The following is a 17889-nucleotide window of genomic DNA, read 5'->3' as shown; positions in this document are numbered from 1 at the left end:
ATTGTCACTCTAAATATAGGACCTGTCTTATTTTTGGGGGGTGCCTTATTACAACCGGCAGTCATGTCGGCACTTCCTCAGTGGAGCATCAGCATGACTGCCGGTTGTAGGTAGTGTAGTGTAGGGGAGGGGGGAAGTTATCATACTTACCTTTCCCTTCTTCCTAGCAGTGCTGGTGCTGCTGTTCCTCCTGGAAGTGGTGGGCAGGGCTTAGCTATGCTTAGGGGGTGGGGCTTAGCAAGGCTTTGGGGGCGGGGCTTATCTGAGCTTTGCAAGCTCCACTTCACTGACACAGCAGCCATGCTCTGTGCTCCGTGTGCACTGGAAAGCCGGCTGCTGCCTCTTCTGTATGGCAGCTGCTGTCTCTGCCTCTGGGATGAGCTGGGAGAGCTCATCCTACAACAGCAGAGGCAGCAGCCGGCTTTGCTGTGCACACGGAGCACAGAGCATGGCTGCTGTGTCAGTGAACTGGAGCTCGCTAAGCCCCGCCCCCCGAAACCTCAACTAAGCCCCGCCCCCAAAACCCCGCACACCACTGCTGGGCATGCCTTTTTTTCAAGGGATGCCTTATATTAGGCAATTCAACAGAAACCCCCACATGCCTTACTTTCAGGGGGTGTCATACTTTCGGGGAAACACGGTAGGTGCCTCAGGTAAGTAATCATATGATTTTTCAAACAGTGCCAATACTTTTGTCCCCTTTTTTATGTTTGGTGTTGAATTATAGCCAATTTGGCTTTTTGACAATTCTTTTTGTGGTTTTCCATTGAAGACAAATTAAATGAAGATAATAATACCAAAGAATTTGTGATTGCAATCATTTTCTGGAAGAAAATTAGTATTATCTGACAGAATTGCAGGGGTGCCAGTACTTTTGGCCAACACTGTAAATATACACCAATGATGGTACCAAAAGTTTGTGGCGAAATTTATAAAGAAATGAAAGGCACCGCGTATGTTTTGTATGGTTCTGCTGGAAAATTTGCATAAAATTCAGCCAATATCTAGAGATTTCTTCTTTTATGGTTTTTCAACAGTCTCTCTTAGAGAGATTTCACAATTAGCAGAATTTTGAGTTTGATGCCGATACCAAGTGTATGGTGAATTGTGCCAGTCAGTGATTAACTGAGAGTTGATTTCCAGAAAGTAGAAACCAACAGGGACCAGGAACAGACTAAACACTAAAATAAATACAAAAGTGGTTATAGTAGATTGGGGCTTTATTCCAAATATTAGTACAGAGCATCATGGTTACGTGTTTCTCCCTAGCCCAAAACCCAAGAATGAGAAAAATAGTAGGAGTCATAGCAGCTAAAGAAAAAGAAGACTCCAGGATCTTTAGTTTTCTGTGCGGACTCCTCTTCGCTTGACCTGATGTAGATTATGTAGCCTGACTGTGGTTGGGAGGAAGGACCTCCAAAAGCGCTCCTTCTCACACTTGGGGTGAAGCAGTCGGTCACTTATAGTGCTGCCAAGTGCCGTCATGGTCTCATACATGGGGTGGGATTTGTTCTCCCGCATGGAGCTCACCACAGACTGTATCCTTCTGTCACCCACCACCTGTACTGGGTCCAGGGGGCTCCCAAGGACAGAGCTGGCCCTTCTAATCAGCCTGTCAAGTCTATTTCTTTCCCTGGCTGGTATACTACTCCCCCAATCAGGCCAAACCAAAGAAGATAAGATAATATAATCCTTTAGTAGTCCCACAGTGGGGAAATTTCAGAAGGAAGGGAGGAAGGAAGAAGATGGCTGAAGCAACCACAGAGTTGAAGAAGGCCCTAAGAAGTGCCACTTGGACTCCAAAGGCCTCCTGAGCAGGTAGAGCCTGATGTGACCCTTTCTATGCAGCACATCCAGGTGATCAGCCCAGTCCAGTTTATTATTGAGGAGCACACCCAGGCACTTATAGGTCTTGACTATCTCAATGCCTGTCCCTTGAATCTTCACCAGAATCACAGCACTTCTCTGCTTACTGAAGTCCACTACCATCCCCTTGGTCTTCCCAGCATTAATCCTGACGTTGTTCCGCTAGCACCAGTCCACAAATCTCGCTTTATGTCTCTGAACTCCCTGTCATCTCCGTCAGTGATGAGGCCTACTATTGCAGAGTCGTCAGAGTACTTTTGTAAGTAACAGCTAGATAAGTTGTACCTAAATTCAGCAGTGTACAGTGTGAAGAGGAAAGGGGCAAAAACTGTACCTAGTGATGCCCCTGTACTACAGATCCCAGTGTCAGACACGCAGCCACGGGCTCTCACATACTGAGGTCGGTTTGTGAGGTAGTCTAGGATCCAGTTGGACAAGTGATGGTCCACACCAACAAGGTCCAGCTTGTCCCTCAGTATTCCTGGCTGAATGGTGTTGAACCCACTGGAGAAATCAAAGAACATTATTCTCACAGTGTTCCCCTGTTTCTCCAGATAAGAGAGAGCTCTGTGAAGAAGGTGGATAATGGCATCATCCACCCCAATGCCCGACAAACTGGAGGGGGTCCATAGCAATATATGACAAATAGGCCAGGTTCACAAAAAGCAAGTTTTTTAGAACAAACTTCATTTGCTGATTAAACTGTTGTTTGTAACTGTAAATCCCCTTGCTTATTTCCATGAATTTCTGTGTAATGAATCACAATGAAAATTTGTTACTCCCATTCTGTTTGACTCAAAATATTTTCACAATAGATCATTTCCTCAGAAGTGAATATAACTGTACTGTTCACTTCTTCCTGCCCACATAAATGATCAGACTGATGGTATAATCTTATAACAAACGCCAATTTTCCCCTGAAATAGGGCAATTGGCATGAGCCTCATGAGGTTTTTTGCCTTCCCCTGGATCAACACTGTAGGGATTGTTGGGTTATAGGTTGGACTTGATGGACTAATGTCTTTATCCAACCTCATCAACTATGTAACTATGTAATTACAATCTGTAATTAATGGTATATATTGTTTCTATATACAGGGGCAGAAACTGCCGTTTTCCTGTACTGTGATAGTGAACTGAAACAATCAGTTCTATTATCCTATATTTATGAAGCCACGTCATTTACCAGGATAAAAAGTAGCTTATGTGTTAATCGAGGTTACAATCTATCTATGTGCCAAATTTCAATCAAATTCGTTCAGCCATTTTTGTGTGATTGACTAACAAACATACAAATATCCAAACTTTCACATTTATAATATTAGTAGGATGATTTAAATTAATTTAGGGTATGGTATGTACCGAACTTGTTCTACCAGAAACAAATCAGGGACCCGAGCTAAAACTAATCAAAATTCGGACTAATCTGACTGTTATGCACCAGAGAAGATAGAATTGATTAAGACTGGCAATCCATATGCCGGTCTACTGCTGTAAGGTAGGGTTCACCCTCTGCTCAGATGGTGTCCGTTTAAAAAAATCTAAAACAGACACCTATCATAATGGACACATACGAACAGTAACTGATGGCTATCAGTTATTGTCCGTTATATGTCCATTGCCTATAGACCTCAATGTTAAAAAAAGAAAAAAAAAACAGACACTTGCTGCACATTTTTTCAAACGGACAGAAAAGTCCTGCATGTAGGATATTTTTTTTTTTTTGGTCCGCTTGAAAAAACGGACCTGGCTGTAAAAGGACACTAAAGGACACAAGATAAAATCTCATTGAAATGAATAGAAATTGCAAACTGACCAGCTAGTGTCCATTGCTAAAATCTTGTACGGACAATAGCCACAGGCACTGCCGAGCAGACACCAACGGTACTGTGAATGCCCCCTAACACGTTGAATTTCCCTGAGGTGGGATTATTAAAGGATTATCTTATCTTAATGAAGTTCCCGGCAACAGTGATATATGCCTGAATTATTAAGACGCATCATTTTCTTCATAATACAGCTGCAAGTCTATGCGTCAGAATTGAAATTTACACTACACAGGAGCTAAAGTGAATTCCAGTTTTCTGCCATGAGATATAGTAAATCTGTCAGGCTGAGGCGTCCCCATCCCAGCCCGTCTGGGCTCCACACTGCTCCGCCCACTTTTGTAAAAAGTGATAAGTGAGCCATAGAAGGAATAATGTTTAGTGCAAGAAAGGGCTATGTGCCACATTTATATCCATCTACTCCAAAAACTGGCAAAGATGGATAGTTTATTCTCTTGTAATAGCTTTATGCAGCTTTTGAGCCAAAGCCAGAAGTGGATCAAGCAGGAAGAATAAGTCCTAATTTTATATTTTTTACTTTTGAATTCACTTCAGTTTTTCTTTCAAAAAACTGCTTGAAAACCTACCAAAAAACTGTATTTTTCAGAGAAATGCTGTGTGTGAAATTATCCTCAAGCCCCATGCACATGGGAATTAGGGACAGAAAATCTAATCCATGCTTTGGCTGAATTTCCTGATCTGAACCCAGACAGGAGACCGGTACATAGACTCCCTGTATCGCAGATCACTATAATGTAAAGAATCCCAGTCTCCTGACCAGATTCAGACCAGGAAACCCTGACAATATACAGACTGGAGTTCCTGGACTAGATTCCCGCATGTGCATGGGGCTTTAATTGGAGCATAAACAAATAAGGAAAAAACATTATTTTTCCTGTTTATTTTGATTTTATATCTTTCATTCATTCATTCAACCCCAAAGTTAATTTCATTCTTTCAATGTGATTTTATTTATTTTTACCATTTTAGAATTTTAATATAGAAATACCACAGACTCTATCATTAAAGGGGTTGTCCAGACAAAAATGGCCTGTCTCCGATGCTCCAGTGTCCTCCTGGTTCTTCTGCTCCGGCAGCTTCTCCCAGGTCTCTTCTGGAGTTCCGCTGAAGCCATGGATTGGTTTTAGCGGTCACGTAACTGCTGAGGCCAATCAGCGACAGACCTGCAATGTCACTACCTGTGACATCATGAGTCCTCTACTTGAGACTTGCTGATTGGTCCCAGTAGATTGACCTCTAGCGAATCCCATACACACATTGCAAAAAAATTCATGCAGCCCCAGAGCTATTTGCTCTAAACTCCATTCACTCCCATACGGCCAGTGGTCACATGACCATCTCACGCAAATAAAGTACATCACTTGGATTGGGTTTTGCAATTTTCACAAAGATTTGGAGGAGATTCCTGGGTGATTTTGCAGTTCACTATTGAGCAGAAGGAGCGCAACTCTTCTACCTGTTGGCCTTCACTACGTCTAACAGTGTAAAAGGATATACATAGCCCAGGACATAAGTCTTAAGACATGCCTATTTTACAACGGATCTAGCCAGGCAGTTACAGTAAGTTTGTGTTTACATGTGGCTGTAAAGGTTACATCACATTGTTTGATAACTTACTAAAATATACAAAATTACCAGCACAAATAAAAACTTGAAATAGTTAACATCTTACTAAATTGTATTTTTTACTAATTATATCCAAGATAAATCCTCATAGACTTTATATAGTAAGGGTATTTAAGTCTATGGACCCATAATTACGACTGATTCATGTGGTATTGCTTTGTTAAAGACACTTTCAATTTTTTTTCCTGGAATACTTCTAGGCGCATGCCACGTTTCACATAAGATTCCTTTTCTGAATCATCTCAGGAGATTTTCCACTTCTGTAGTGCTGAAATTTTTATTGAAGTCAGTCTGCAAAAGTACTTCTATAGCAGGTATAAAACTCATAAATTTATTATGCATAGTCTGTAGCATGTAAGGAATGTATTTTAATGGTCTGGTGGTAGCCTAGGTAAGAAAGTTCATTGCTACCAACAAGTACTTTACACACAGCCTATTATCAATGAAATATTACTTCATAGTGAATCTAACCTGGATATCACATGGATGCTAAGTTGGAAAGCCTAACAAACCTCTTGCTTTCTCTGGTCCTCTCACAATAAAGTTCCATACACATGAACAAGTGCTTTATCAAAGTGCTAGCCATATTTTTCTTGGATAGCACACTGAGTCATTATTCTCTATGCCCCCATGTATTATTACAAGTCCATCTATGTATGGGGCCGGGAGTCTAGGGCAAAACTCTGAACAGGTCCTACACCTGTCTGTTTTATGGTCCTGGCTCACTGAAGGAAATCAAAGACCCATGGAAGTATGGGTGGCACATGGATATCACTCATGTGCGTTCCATGTCATTTTACCATGGACCCCACACATGCATGTATCCTAAACTTGTATAAATAATTTGCTTTCTTGCTATCGCTCTTGAAAGTTTCACATAATATTGATGACTTATCATTTGGATATACCCTGTCACCCAACTTAGATTGTTACTACCCCTATGGTAAAGCCATAGGTTAAAGAATGATTTTCAAACAATTTTACTAATTCATATACCAGAATTACTATTGAGCATTATATACTGTAGATTCTTTTGAATTTGATCTTCTGTATATTTTTGGCTGGTGGTACATATTAGACCAAGATAACCTTCTTTAGCCTCTGATAAACCTTAAAATCATAGAAATAATTCACTGGGAAGTGAGTGCATTTGCTGTGAAATGGTAAAAAGGTTTTCACTTTCATGGTTCCACAATGATATGGAAACCTTATGCCTCTAAGCATAGTGCACATAGTGTACAGGCAAAGAGTCTCACTACAATTTTTGACTCACTTATTAAGAAAATGAACATCCCCTTATCAAATCCCTACTAAATGGGATGCTTTCTTCTTTACATTTACAGCTCAACCATTCCCTTGAATATTCTCTCAAATCTGATAAAAGTACCACATTTAGTTTTTCCAAGCCAATGCACCATTATTTTGGCTTAAGCCAGAAATAGTTGCACATCCTTAACAGCAAATGTAAGAATTTTAGGTACTTTCTGATTCTCATTTAGTAAAGAGCCTGACTTATCTGGAAAGGGATGTGCCCAAACAGGGCAGCAGGCTTCAATAGTTACATAGGAAATCTACCATAGACTGCAATATAGTAACACTGCCATCTATCCCAAGGGGAGCAAAAAAAAGCTTTAAGAAAAAAGTTATAAAAATATAAAAAATTAAAACCTAAATGTTTAAATCAGCCCCCTTTCCCTAGATCACATATAATTATAAATAAATAAAAATAAACATTAACACATTAGGCATCCCCATTAGAGATGAGCGAGTACTATTCGGATCAGCCGATCCGAACAGCATGCTCGCATAGAAATGAATGGACGTAGCCAGCACGCGGGGGGTTAAGCGGCTGGCCGCCGTCAAAGCGGAAGTACCAGGAGCATCCATTCATTTCTATGGAGCGTGCTGTTCAGATCGGCTGATCCGAACAGTACTCGCTCATCTCTAATCCCCAAGTCAGAAAATGCACAAACTATTAAACATAAAAACATACGGTAAATGGTGTAGCAAGAAAAATTGGCTGATTTGGTGTTTTGTTTTGTTTTTTGCCAAATTACCTCCCTAAAACAATGGAATAAAAAGTGATCAAAACAACATATATTCCTCATCATGGTACCAATAAAGACTACATATTGTCTCGCAATATTGTCTTACACAGCTCCATACATTGAAATATAAAAAGTTACAGGGGTTAGAATATGGTGATTCAAATAATTTTTTTTTCTTCAAAATTTAGAATTTAGAATTTTTGTAAAGTTATTAAAACATGAAAAAAAAAAAATTGGTAAAATAAAACAAAAACAAAGTACCGAGTGACACATAGTGTAGTACCCAAGGATAAGTGCAGAGGTAATAGTGGGTAGAAGAATGCCTCTTATCTTTGAGGGTTGTGAGCCAGTCACAACCACCGTATTGACTGGGGCAATATGGTAAGGTGCAGCGCCACTCCCAGTAGAGTAGGGACCCACTATAAAGAGGTTGCCATGAAGTGGCTAGTGGGCTTATGCACATTGATCAATATGTATACTAAGAACCTCATCTTCAGTATTATAAAATTTGCTGAGAAGCACTAGATCAATGTATAAGGTTGGGATGTGTTGGCCATGTTTTTCTCTTTTTCTATACATATGGTAAGTTTCTTCCTTCACCATTTTTTTTTTTTTTGCCTTGGTACCAGCACTCCCCCTATTTTGCCCAGGTGTTTTTAATTAGCAGGAGACTGCAAAAAGGGATCCACCTACTAGCTCTCAGTCCTCTGACTGGGGCAATATGGTAAGGTGAATTTTTGAGATCTGTTCACACTGTGCGGTGCTGTGTGGTGTCTGCTGCCCCTATGGCGCTGTGCCCGTGGGGCGGCGCGGCCCAGAGCCTGGGGGCTTGGTCTGGTGGAAGGGGTGTTACCGAACCACTGGGTCGCTCTCCCTGCGGGCGCTGTGTTGTGGTTGTGGCGGTCACTGTGCAGCACCGCACCCAGTAGAGTAGGGACCCACTATAAAATTGGTCGCCGTGAAGTGGCTAGTGGGCTTATGCACACTGATCAATATGTATACTAAAAAACTCATGTTCGGTATTGTAAAATTTGTTGAGAAGCACTAGATCAATGTATAAGGTTGGGATGTGTGGGCCATGATTTTTTCTTTTTGTACACATCACATCGAAGACACTAGGCTGTAAGGCCCACCCTTCTGACAGTGGGGAGATATCGGTGCTGAAATTAACGGCACCAATATCTCTATCATTGGGGTGCATACTGGGAAAGCCAACAGTGCGCTAAATTCAGTGCACTGTCTGCTTTTCTAGCAGTATATAATACCACATATTGATGAGGACGTGAAAGGTCTTCTTTGAGGGCACTGTCAGTGTAGATGTCACCCAACACCATGACATTATTTAAGATCCAGGCAGCAACTTCCACCAGCTTGAGGAGGTAAGGAAAGTGGATAATGCTACAGGGTGACCATACTGGGGAGACCATGGTATTAGGTTACACTCTTAGCACTGAATCACACCTAAATCGCCAGTCTATGGTGAAAAAGCAGATAATTTGGGAAAAGGGTTGGTTTCTGCAATACTAGCTAGAGTGCTGAAAAAAACAGGTAGTATTCCAGACTAGCTAGGGTAAGGGACTGTGTCCATATATGAAGGAACCACAACTACCCTACCAGAAAATACAAATAGAAGTAGGTCAGAGCCACCTCCCTTAAGATTTGTGTCTATGCAAGGTGTGTAAACTAAGCATATATTTAGAGTTCCCCTATATGAAGGAGAAAAGGAGAATAGGAAGGTGAATAGGATAGACTCGAGAATCAAAAATTCAGGCATAGGGACTGCAGCATGTTCTTACAGTTAAAACCCTTGAGAAGCATAAGATTTTGACCAAATATATATGTCCTGGGATGGGGCACAGGAGCAATTGCACAATCCCAGTAGGCACTGCTTAAATTGTTTTATTTTGATTTTATGTGCGATTGTGTTGTTTATATTAGTTTTATATTGTTTTATGGGTATTTCTTATATATTTTATATGTTTTGCAGCTTTCCCTATTGTTTTGTTCCCATTATTTAAGAGCTATACACTGTTTTAGAGGATTTATTTAATCTCCAGCCAATTACTGACCTGGGCTATAAGGAGGAGACTGGAAGTTGGCAAAGAGGTCATTTTTAGTTTAGTGCCAGCATTGGAGCAGACAAGACTACATGAAGAAAGAAAAGTCAGGGTCTTTTCAAACTACCTGCCTAGAGAGAGGGAAGAAAAACTGTCAGCCCTATAAAGGGGAAGGAGTGTGCCAAGTGGGAGAAGTTTAGATTTCCAGTTCCTTCCTAGTTATCTTAGTTGCCTATGCTTTGAGAGTTTGGCTTTAATATAGCCTGATAACCCCTAAAGCACAGTGTGAAAAGAGGAGAGGAGGGAGCAGGCACACAGCGACCTGATAATTGGGGACTTATTCTAATCACTTGATTCGAGGTTGGAGCCAGCCTGGAACCCCCAGCTCCAGCTTGAACACATGCATAGAGGCATAATAAGATAAATAAAGTCCCTGGATAACCCCTTTACTCCAACCTCTTGACCTTGTGTTTGAGATATCAGTTATGTTGCAGGTGATGTTGGGACTATTCATTTGCATGAGTGGAACATCTAATAAAGGCATGACCTAATAGGATTATACATATTAAGCCTCTGGCTGCCATGTGAAGTGGAATTATCAGACCCCTGCAATCTTGTAGGAGCATGTGTACAGCTGTGTGTATGCAGCTGGACACCCATGTCTGAATGTGTAGGACTTGTGAGCACAATCTGTGTTGAAGTCCATATTAATAAAGTTGGTGTATAAGATAGCTTAGCGAAACACACACACACACACACACACACACACACACACACACACACACACACACTGCTATTGTGTGTATATAGTGGGTTCTGATTTAATGGCAGGAAAAATGTAGTTTAAGTACAGTGTATAGACAAAGAACAGGTTGCACTACTATAATTAGCACAGCATGATTGGCTGCAAAATTGTAACATTGTTCTGGCACATGGCTATTGGATAAGGCACAATATAGGAGACACATCTCATTATAGCTTCCACGGGAAAAGGGGGGTTGAGCTTTCTGTACTAAACAAAGTAAAATGTTTCAAATGGCTACAGTCATCCATCCAAATGGAGGATACTCAAGCTGACATTCTCCACAGACCCAACTGACGTAGTGCCCATTAGTGATCAGCTTCGAAGGTTTATACACTGGTCACTATTTAGTTAAGGTCACTTCCGACAAAATGTCTGTAGATGGTAAAAGACGCTTATACATAACAGTGAAGTGGTCTGAGACTACACGTTGCAGAAAATACAGCTCATTTCTGCTAAATTCTCTCCTGGCTTTTGCTCAAAAAACCAATATTGAAAAACAAATGTACAATAAAAAGATATCAAATGTTCCATTATACTTTCTGTATCAATTCCTCACAGTTTTCTAGATCTCTGCTTGTTGTCATTCATTCTGTTACTTCTAGAAGATAAAACTCTGACCATGGTCATGTGATTTACAGTCCATGGTCATGTGACTTACGGTCCATGGTCATGTGATGAGCACACAGGTGCACAGCTGATTACCAGGCAGCTGTCTGAATATTGTGCTGTGACTATAACGAGCGGCACCTGTGTCCTCATCACATGACCATGGACCGTAAGTCACATGACCATGGTCAGAGTTTTATCCTCTACAAGTAACAGAATGAATGACAGCAAGCAGAGATCTAGAAAACCGAGAGGAATTGATACAGAAAGTATATTGGAAAATTGTATATCTTTTTATTGTACATTTGTTTGTCAATATTGGTCTGAAAGTGGCCAACCCCTTTAAGGAAATTTTAATGAACTCTTGAAGCCAAAATCAAGTGTGGACCATTAATGAAAGGAAAGTATACAGGACAGCTGCTTCTAATGCTTTCTTTTCCAAATCTCCTAGTTTCAAAAACAGCATCTGAAAATCTGGCCATGTAAACACACCCTTCTTCTGTGCCACAAGAGTGAACACATCTGGATATCTTTTTCTGCTGTAACATTTCTTTTTGGGAGAGACCATGTTGATGCAGGATGACAAATAGGTAACAAAGTAATAAAGTTTTCATTTTAACAGGGGAGTTTTTGTTAACACTCTATAACTTACAAAAGCTAATTTAGTACAAAAAATCTGGTGCACCAAACTAGTCTAGATTAGCATAGTTTCACCTACATTGGTATGAACTAAAACTAACCGCCTGTCCTCTGCATTATTGGGTCACTAGACAGTCCATATATCTATAGCTTGAGAAAATGCCACTACAGATGGAGAATAGAGATGAGCGAACACTAAAATGTTCGAGGTTCGAAATTCGATTCGAACAGCCGCTCACTGTTCGAGTGTTCGAATGGGTTTCGAACCCCATTATAGTCTATGGGGAACATAAACTCGTTAAGGGGGAAACCCAAATTCGTGTCTGGAGGGTCACCAAGTCCACTATGACACCCCAGGAAATGATACCAACACCCTGGAATGACACTGGGACAGCAGGGGAAGCATGTCTGGGGGCATAAAAGTCACTTTATTTCATGGAAATCCCTGTCAGTTTGCGATTTTCGCAAGCTAACTTTTCCCCATAGAAATGCATTGGCCAGTGCTGATTGGCCAGAGTACGGAACTCGACCAATCTGGCTCTGCTGGAGGAGGCGGAGTCTAAGATCGCTCCACACCAGTCTCCATTCAGGTCCGACCTTAGACTCCGCCTCCTCCGGCAGAGCCAGCGCTGATTGGCCGAAGGCTAGCCAATGCATTCCTATGCGAATGCAGAGACTTAGCAGTGCTGAGTCAGTTTTGCTCAACTACACATCTGATGCACACTCGGCACTGCTACATCAGATGTAGCAATCTGATGTAGCAGAGCCGAGGGTGCACTAGAACCCCTGTGCAAACTCAGTTCACGCTAATAGAATGCATTGGCCAGCGCTGATTGGCCAATGCATTCTATTAGCCCGATGAAGTAGAGCTGAATGTGTGTGCTAAGCACACACACATTCAGCACTGCTTCATCACGCCAATACAATGCATTAGCCAGTGCTGATTGGCCAGAGTACGGAATTCGGCCAATCAGCGCTGGCTCTGCTGGAGGAGGCGGAGTCTAAGATCGCTCCACACCAGTCTCCATTCAGGTCCGACCTTAGACTCCGCCTCCTCCAGCAGAACCAGCGCTGATTGGCCGAATTCCGTACTCTGGCCAATCAGTGCTGGCCAATGCATTCTATTAGCCCGATGAAGTAGAGCTGAATGTGTGTGCTAAGCACACACATTCAGCACTGCTTCATCACGCCAATACAATGCATTAGCCAGTGCTGATTGGCCAGAGTACGGAATTCGGCCAATCAGCACTGGCTCTGCTGGAGGAGGCGGAGTCTAAGGTCGGACCTGAATGGAGACTGGTGTGGACCGATCTTAGACTCCGCCTCCTCCAGCAGAGCCAGCGCTGATTGGTCGAATTCCGTACTCTGGCCAATCAGCGCTGGCCAATGCATTCTATTAGCCCGATGAAGTAGAGCTGAATGTGTGTGCTTAGCACACACATTCAGCTCTACTTCATCGGGCTAATAGAATGCATTGGCCAATCAGCGCTGGCCAATGCATTCTATTAGCTTGATGAAGCAGAGTGTGCACAAGGGTTCAAGCGCACCCTCGGCTCTGATGTAGCAGAGCCGAGGGTGCACAAGGGTTCAAGTGCACCCTCGGCTCTCCTACATCAGAGCCGAGGGTGCGCTTGAACCCTTGTGCAGCCTCGTCTCTGCTACATCAGAGCCGAGGGTGCGCTTGAACCCTTGTGCACACTCGGCTTCATCAAGCTAATAGAATGCATTGGCCAGCACTGATTGGCCAGAGTACGGAATTCGGCCAATCAGCGCTGGCCAATGCATCCCTATGGGAAAAAGTTTATCTCACAAAAATCACAATTACACACCCGATAGAGCCCCAAAAAGTTATTTTTAATAACATTCCCCCCTAAATAAAGGTTATCCCTAGCTATCCCTGCCTGTACAGCTATCCCTGTCTCATAGTCACAAAGTTCACATTCTCATATGACCCGGATTTGAAATCCACTATTCGTCTAAAATGGAGGTCACCTGATTTCGGCAGCCAATGACTTTTTCCAATTTTTTTCAATGCCCCCGGTGTCGTAGTTCCTGTCCCACCTCCCCTGCGCTGTTATTGGTGCAAAAAAGGCGCCAGGGAAGGTGGGAGGGGAATCGAATTTTGGCGCACTTTACCACGCGGTGTTCGATTCGATTCGAACATGGCGAACACCCTGATATCCGATCGAACATGTGTTCGATAGAACACTGTTCGCTCATCTCTAATGGAGAACATGACAAAAATGCATTTGTTAGTAAATGCCACAGACTATTATTTTAACACATATTTGAAAGTAAACTTACACTGTGCTCCTTATTTCTATGGTATGAAACTATTGCTTTATTACAGATCCGAATATGAAGGCTATTGCAGATGCAGATCTTCAGCTCAAAAGGGGTTAAACACTGTGTAAATATATAACTAGTAAATAATGGAAAGCAAAGACATTGACATTTCTGCTGTTCATGTGTCATACAGGGTGTAACCAAGAATTCAAGAGGAACTGTAAAAAAGTATCTTTGATTCTCTTTCCCCAGACAGAATTAACACCTCAAACTTGTGGAATATTTTACAGATAAAATTCCAAATCTTTTCTCACACACAGTTTTTATTGTATGAGGTCTCAATGCTACTGCAATGTCCTGGAGCTAAGCAAGGTGGAGATGACACTGGTAGAGAGGACCATGATGGTAGTTACAGGACCTGGGCTTTCACAGCAATGATGGGGTTGCACTTGAGTGATGATAGTGTGTTCCTCTAGGGCACTATTTCTTGTGAGTCTCTTAAGTGTGTTGGTGTTTTTGGGTGCCCTTGATGGTGCAAATAAGATGTAAGAGACACAGTGTCAGTCGCACAGGAGATGCTTGTGGTGGAATTTACTTAAGTTCTTCTAGTTACAAGTAACATGGAGGCACAATAAGCAAAAAATTGAAGTAAAGAAGATTGTTTTTTTTCTGTGTTTGGACAAAGTGAACCCCTGGTTCAGTTCGTTCCAAACTTGTTTGGATATAACTAGAAGGAATATAATTATACTTTGAGGTTTATTTAGACCCCAGAGCAGTGGTGTAACTAAAGGACTCCAGTGCATACGTTTGTCTGGGGTCGCCTATCCCCTCCCTAGAGTGAATTCTTGAAAATGATGGCTATGAGTACTGCAGCAATATCTCCCATATTTGAAAGGGGTACAGCTTTAGTACCCACAACTGTGGTTATCAAAAATATGGTGAGTGAACAGTATTATATGCTCCAGAGTGGCCTACACACAGTATTATATGCTTCACAGTGACCCCCAAACTGTTATATGCTCCAGAGTGGCCCCACATATTATTACATGCAAAAATTGTGGTGTTTTCTGTATAAGTGTAATTGAAGCAGAAAGTTCACAGAGTTTCCCTCTGTGAACTTTCTGTGAACAGCACTGTAGGAAAAAACATGATGCATTTCCGCCACAGCTTTTCCCGCAGCACTTTTTGGCTGTGGCTCGCAACGTGGGGCCTTAGCCTTAAAGTTTTAGTAATGTCTATTACTAAAATCATAACATAGAAAAATATATTACAATAAACCATTTTACAACTCATGACCATCATAAAACAAAGTACATAACGTTGCCATATTTGTTATCACTGTAAACACTATGACCATTGCAATAAAATGAACACAGTATTAATAGTGATTGCTAAATCACATATAATAAATGGTGCAATTGCGGATAAATACTGGCAGAGGATACAACTGATACAGTACATGTTTCCTCAAGGGAGCCTTCACACGGAGTAAACGCGCGTGTATTTTTGCAAAATACACGTGTAAAAATAAGACTCCCATTGACTTCAATGACATTTTACAGGCGTATTTTTACACGTGTAAAAAATATCGTTGAAGTCAATGGGAGTCTTATTTTTACACGTGTATTTTGCAAAAATACACGCGCGTTTACCCTGTGTGAAGGCTCCCTTCGATTGTGATATGGGGTACAAACCAATAAGATTATCAGAATAAATAATATTACTTTCAATAGTATTGTTTGATGATTTTCTCTAATTTTTAGTTTAAAAGCACGATATCCACACCACAAACATTTTGAAGAACTATGAATACAAAGCTGGAGGCAAAACTCTTTGAAACTTGCTCTAAGATCTGCTGTCACCAGTGAATTTCAGAGCTGTCTGGTGTTTCTCAGTTTAAGAGGTTTGGAAGAGGGCAAGATGAAGTCACTGACCTGTAGCAAATCTTGCTATTTAAAGTTTCAGACCACATTTTCTTTTATTTACCGTATTTTCCGGAGTAGAAGACGACTTTTCAACCTCTGAAAATCTTCCCAAAAGTCGGGTGTCGTCTTATACGCCAGGTATATGGTAATGGTAGGTAGTTTTGGCGGGGGAGGGTGGGCGGAGGAGTGGGATCGCAACATCGCCAAGCTCCTGCCGCCGCTGGCTTCCTGCAGCAGCAGGAGTGGAGTGATGCTGCGGCCCCGGCGCTTGTACGGGTGGCACTATCTGTCTCCGGCATCTGTCATGCTACTACAACGGATGCCAGAGACAGATACTGCCACTTATCATAGGATTAAGGCCTTCCCACTACTTTAACATGGACTGACCAGGATCCTTATGTGTCCTCCATATTTTATACTTGGACAAAAAGCATCTATGCATTCCACCTCTTCGCACTGCTGTCAATTTTTGATTCCCCAGAGCATTTTAGGAGATAACACAAGACCAAAAAGACCAGGTCTAGAGATGAGCGAACACTAAAATGTTCGAGGTTCGAAATTCGATTCGAACAGCCGCACACTGTTCGAGTGTTCGAATGGGTTTCGAACCCCATTATAGTCTATGGGGAACATAAACTCGTTAAGGGGGAAACCCAAATTCATGTCTGGAGGGTCACCAAGTCCACTATGACACCCCAGGAAATGATACCAACACCCTGGAATGACACTGGGACAGCAGGGGAAGCATGTCTGGGGGCATAAAAGTCACTTTATTTCATGGAAATCCCTGTCAGTTTGCGATTTTCGCAAGCTAACTTTTCCCCATAGAAATGCATTGGCCAGTGCTGATTGGCCAGAGTACGGAACTCGACCAATCAGCGCTGGCTCTGCTGGAGGAGGCGGAGTCTAAGATCGCTCCACACCAGTCTCCATTCAGGTCCGACCTTAGACTCCGCCTCCTCCGGCAGAGCCAGCGCTGATTGGCCGAAGGCTGGCCAATGCATTCCTATGCGAATGCAGAGACTTAGCAGTGCTGAGTCAGTTTTGCTCAACTACACATCTGATGCACACTCGGCACTGCTACATCAGATGTAGCAATCTGATGTAGCAGAGCCGAGGGTGCACTAGAACCCCTGTGCAAACTCAGTTCACGCTAATAGAATGCATTGGCCAGCGCTGATTGGCCAATGCATTCTATTAGCCCGATGAAGTAGAGCTGAATGTGTGTGCTAAGCACACACATTCAGCACTGCTTCATCACGCCAATACAATGCATTAGCCAGTGCTGATTGGCCAGAGTACGGAATTCGGCCAATCAGCGCTGGCTCTGCTGGAGGAGGCGGAGTCTAAGGTCGGACCTGAATGGAGACTGGTGTGGAGCGATCTTAGACTCCGCCTCCTCCAGCAGAGCCAGCGCTGATTGGCCGAATTCCGTACTCTGGCCAATCAGTGCTGGCCAATGCATTCTATTAGCCCGATGAAGTAGAGCTGAATGTGTGTGCTAAGCACACACATTCAGCACTGCTTCATCACGCCAATACAATGCATTAGCCAGTGCTGATTGGCCAGAGTACGGAATTCGGCCAATCAGCGCTGGCTCTGCTGGAGGAGGCGGAGTCTAAGGTCGGACCTGAATGGAGACTGGTGTGGAGCGATCTTAGACTCCGCCTCCGTCAGCAGAGCCAGCGCTGATTGGCCGAATTCCGTACTCTGGCCAATCAGCACTGGCTAATGCATTGTATTGGCGTGATGAAGCAGTGCTGAATGTGTGTGCTTAGCACACACATTCAGCTCTACTTCATCGGGCTAATAGAATGCATTGGCCAATCAGCGCTGGCCAATGCATTCTATTAGCTTGATGAAGCAGAGTGTGCACAAGGGTTCAAGCGCACCCTCGGCTCTGATGTAGCAGAGCCGAGGGTGCACAAGGGTTCAAGTGCACCCTCGGCTCTCCTACATCAGAGCCGAGGGTGCGCTTGAACCCTTGTGCAGCCTCAGCTCTGCTACATCAGAGCCGAGGGTGCGCTTGAACCCTTGTGCACACTCTGCTTCATCAAGCTAATAGAATGCATTGGCCAGCACTGATTGGCCAGAGTACGGAATTCGGCCAATCAGCGCTGGCCAATGCATCCCTATGGGAAAAAGTTTATCTCACAAAAATCACAATTACACACCCGATAGAGC

Source organism: Leptodactylus fuscus, chromosome 5 (genome assembly GCF_031893055.1).
Source record: "Leptodactylus fuscus isolate aLepFus1 chromosome 5, aLepFus1.hap2, whole genome shotgun sequence".
In the NCBI taxonomy this organism is placed as follows: Eukaryota; Metazoa; Chordata; class Amphibia; order Anura; family Leptodactylidae; genus Leptodactylus; species Leptodactylus fuscus.
This window is presented reverse-complemented; position numbering follows the sequence as displayed.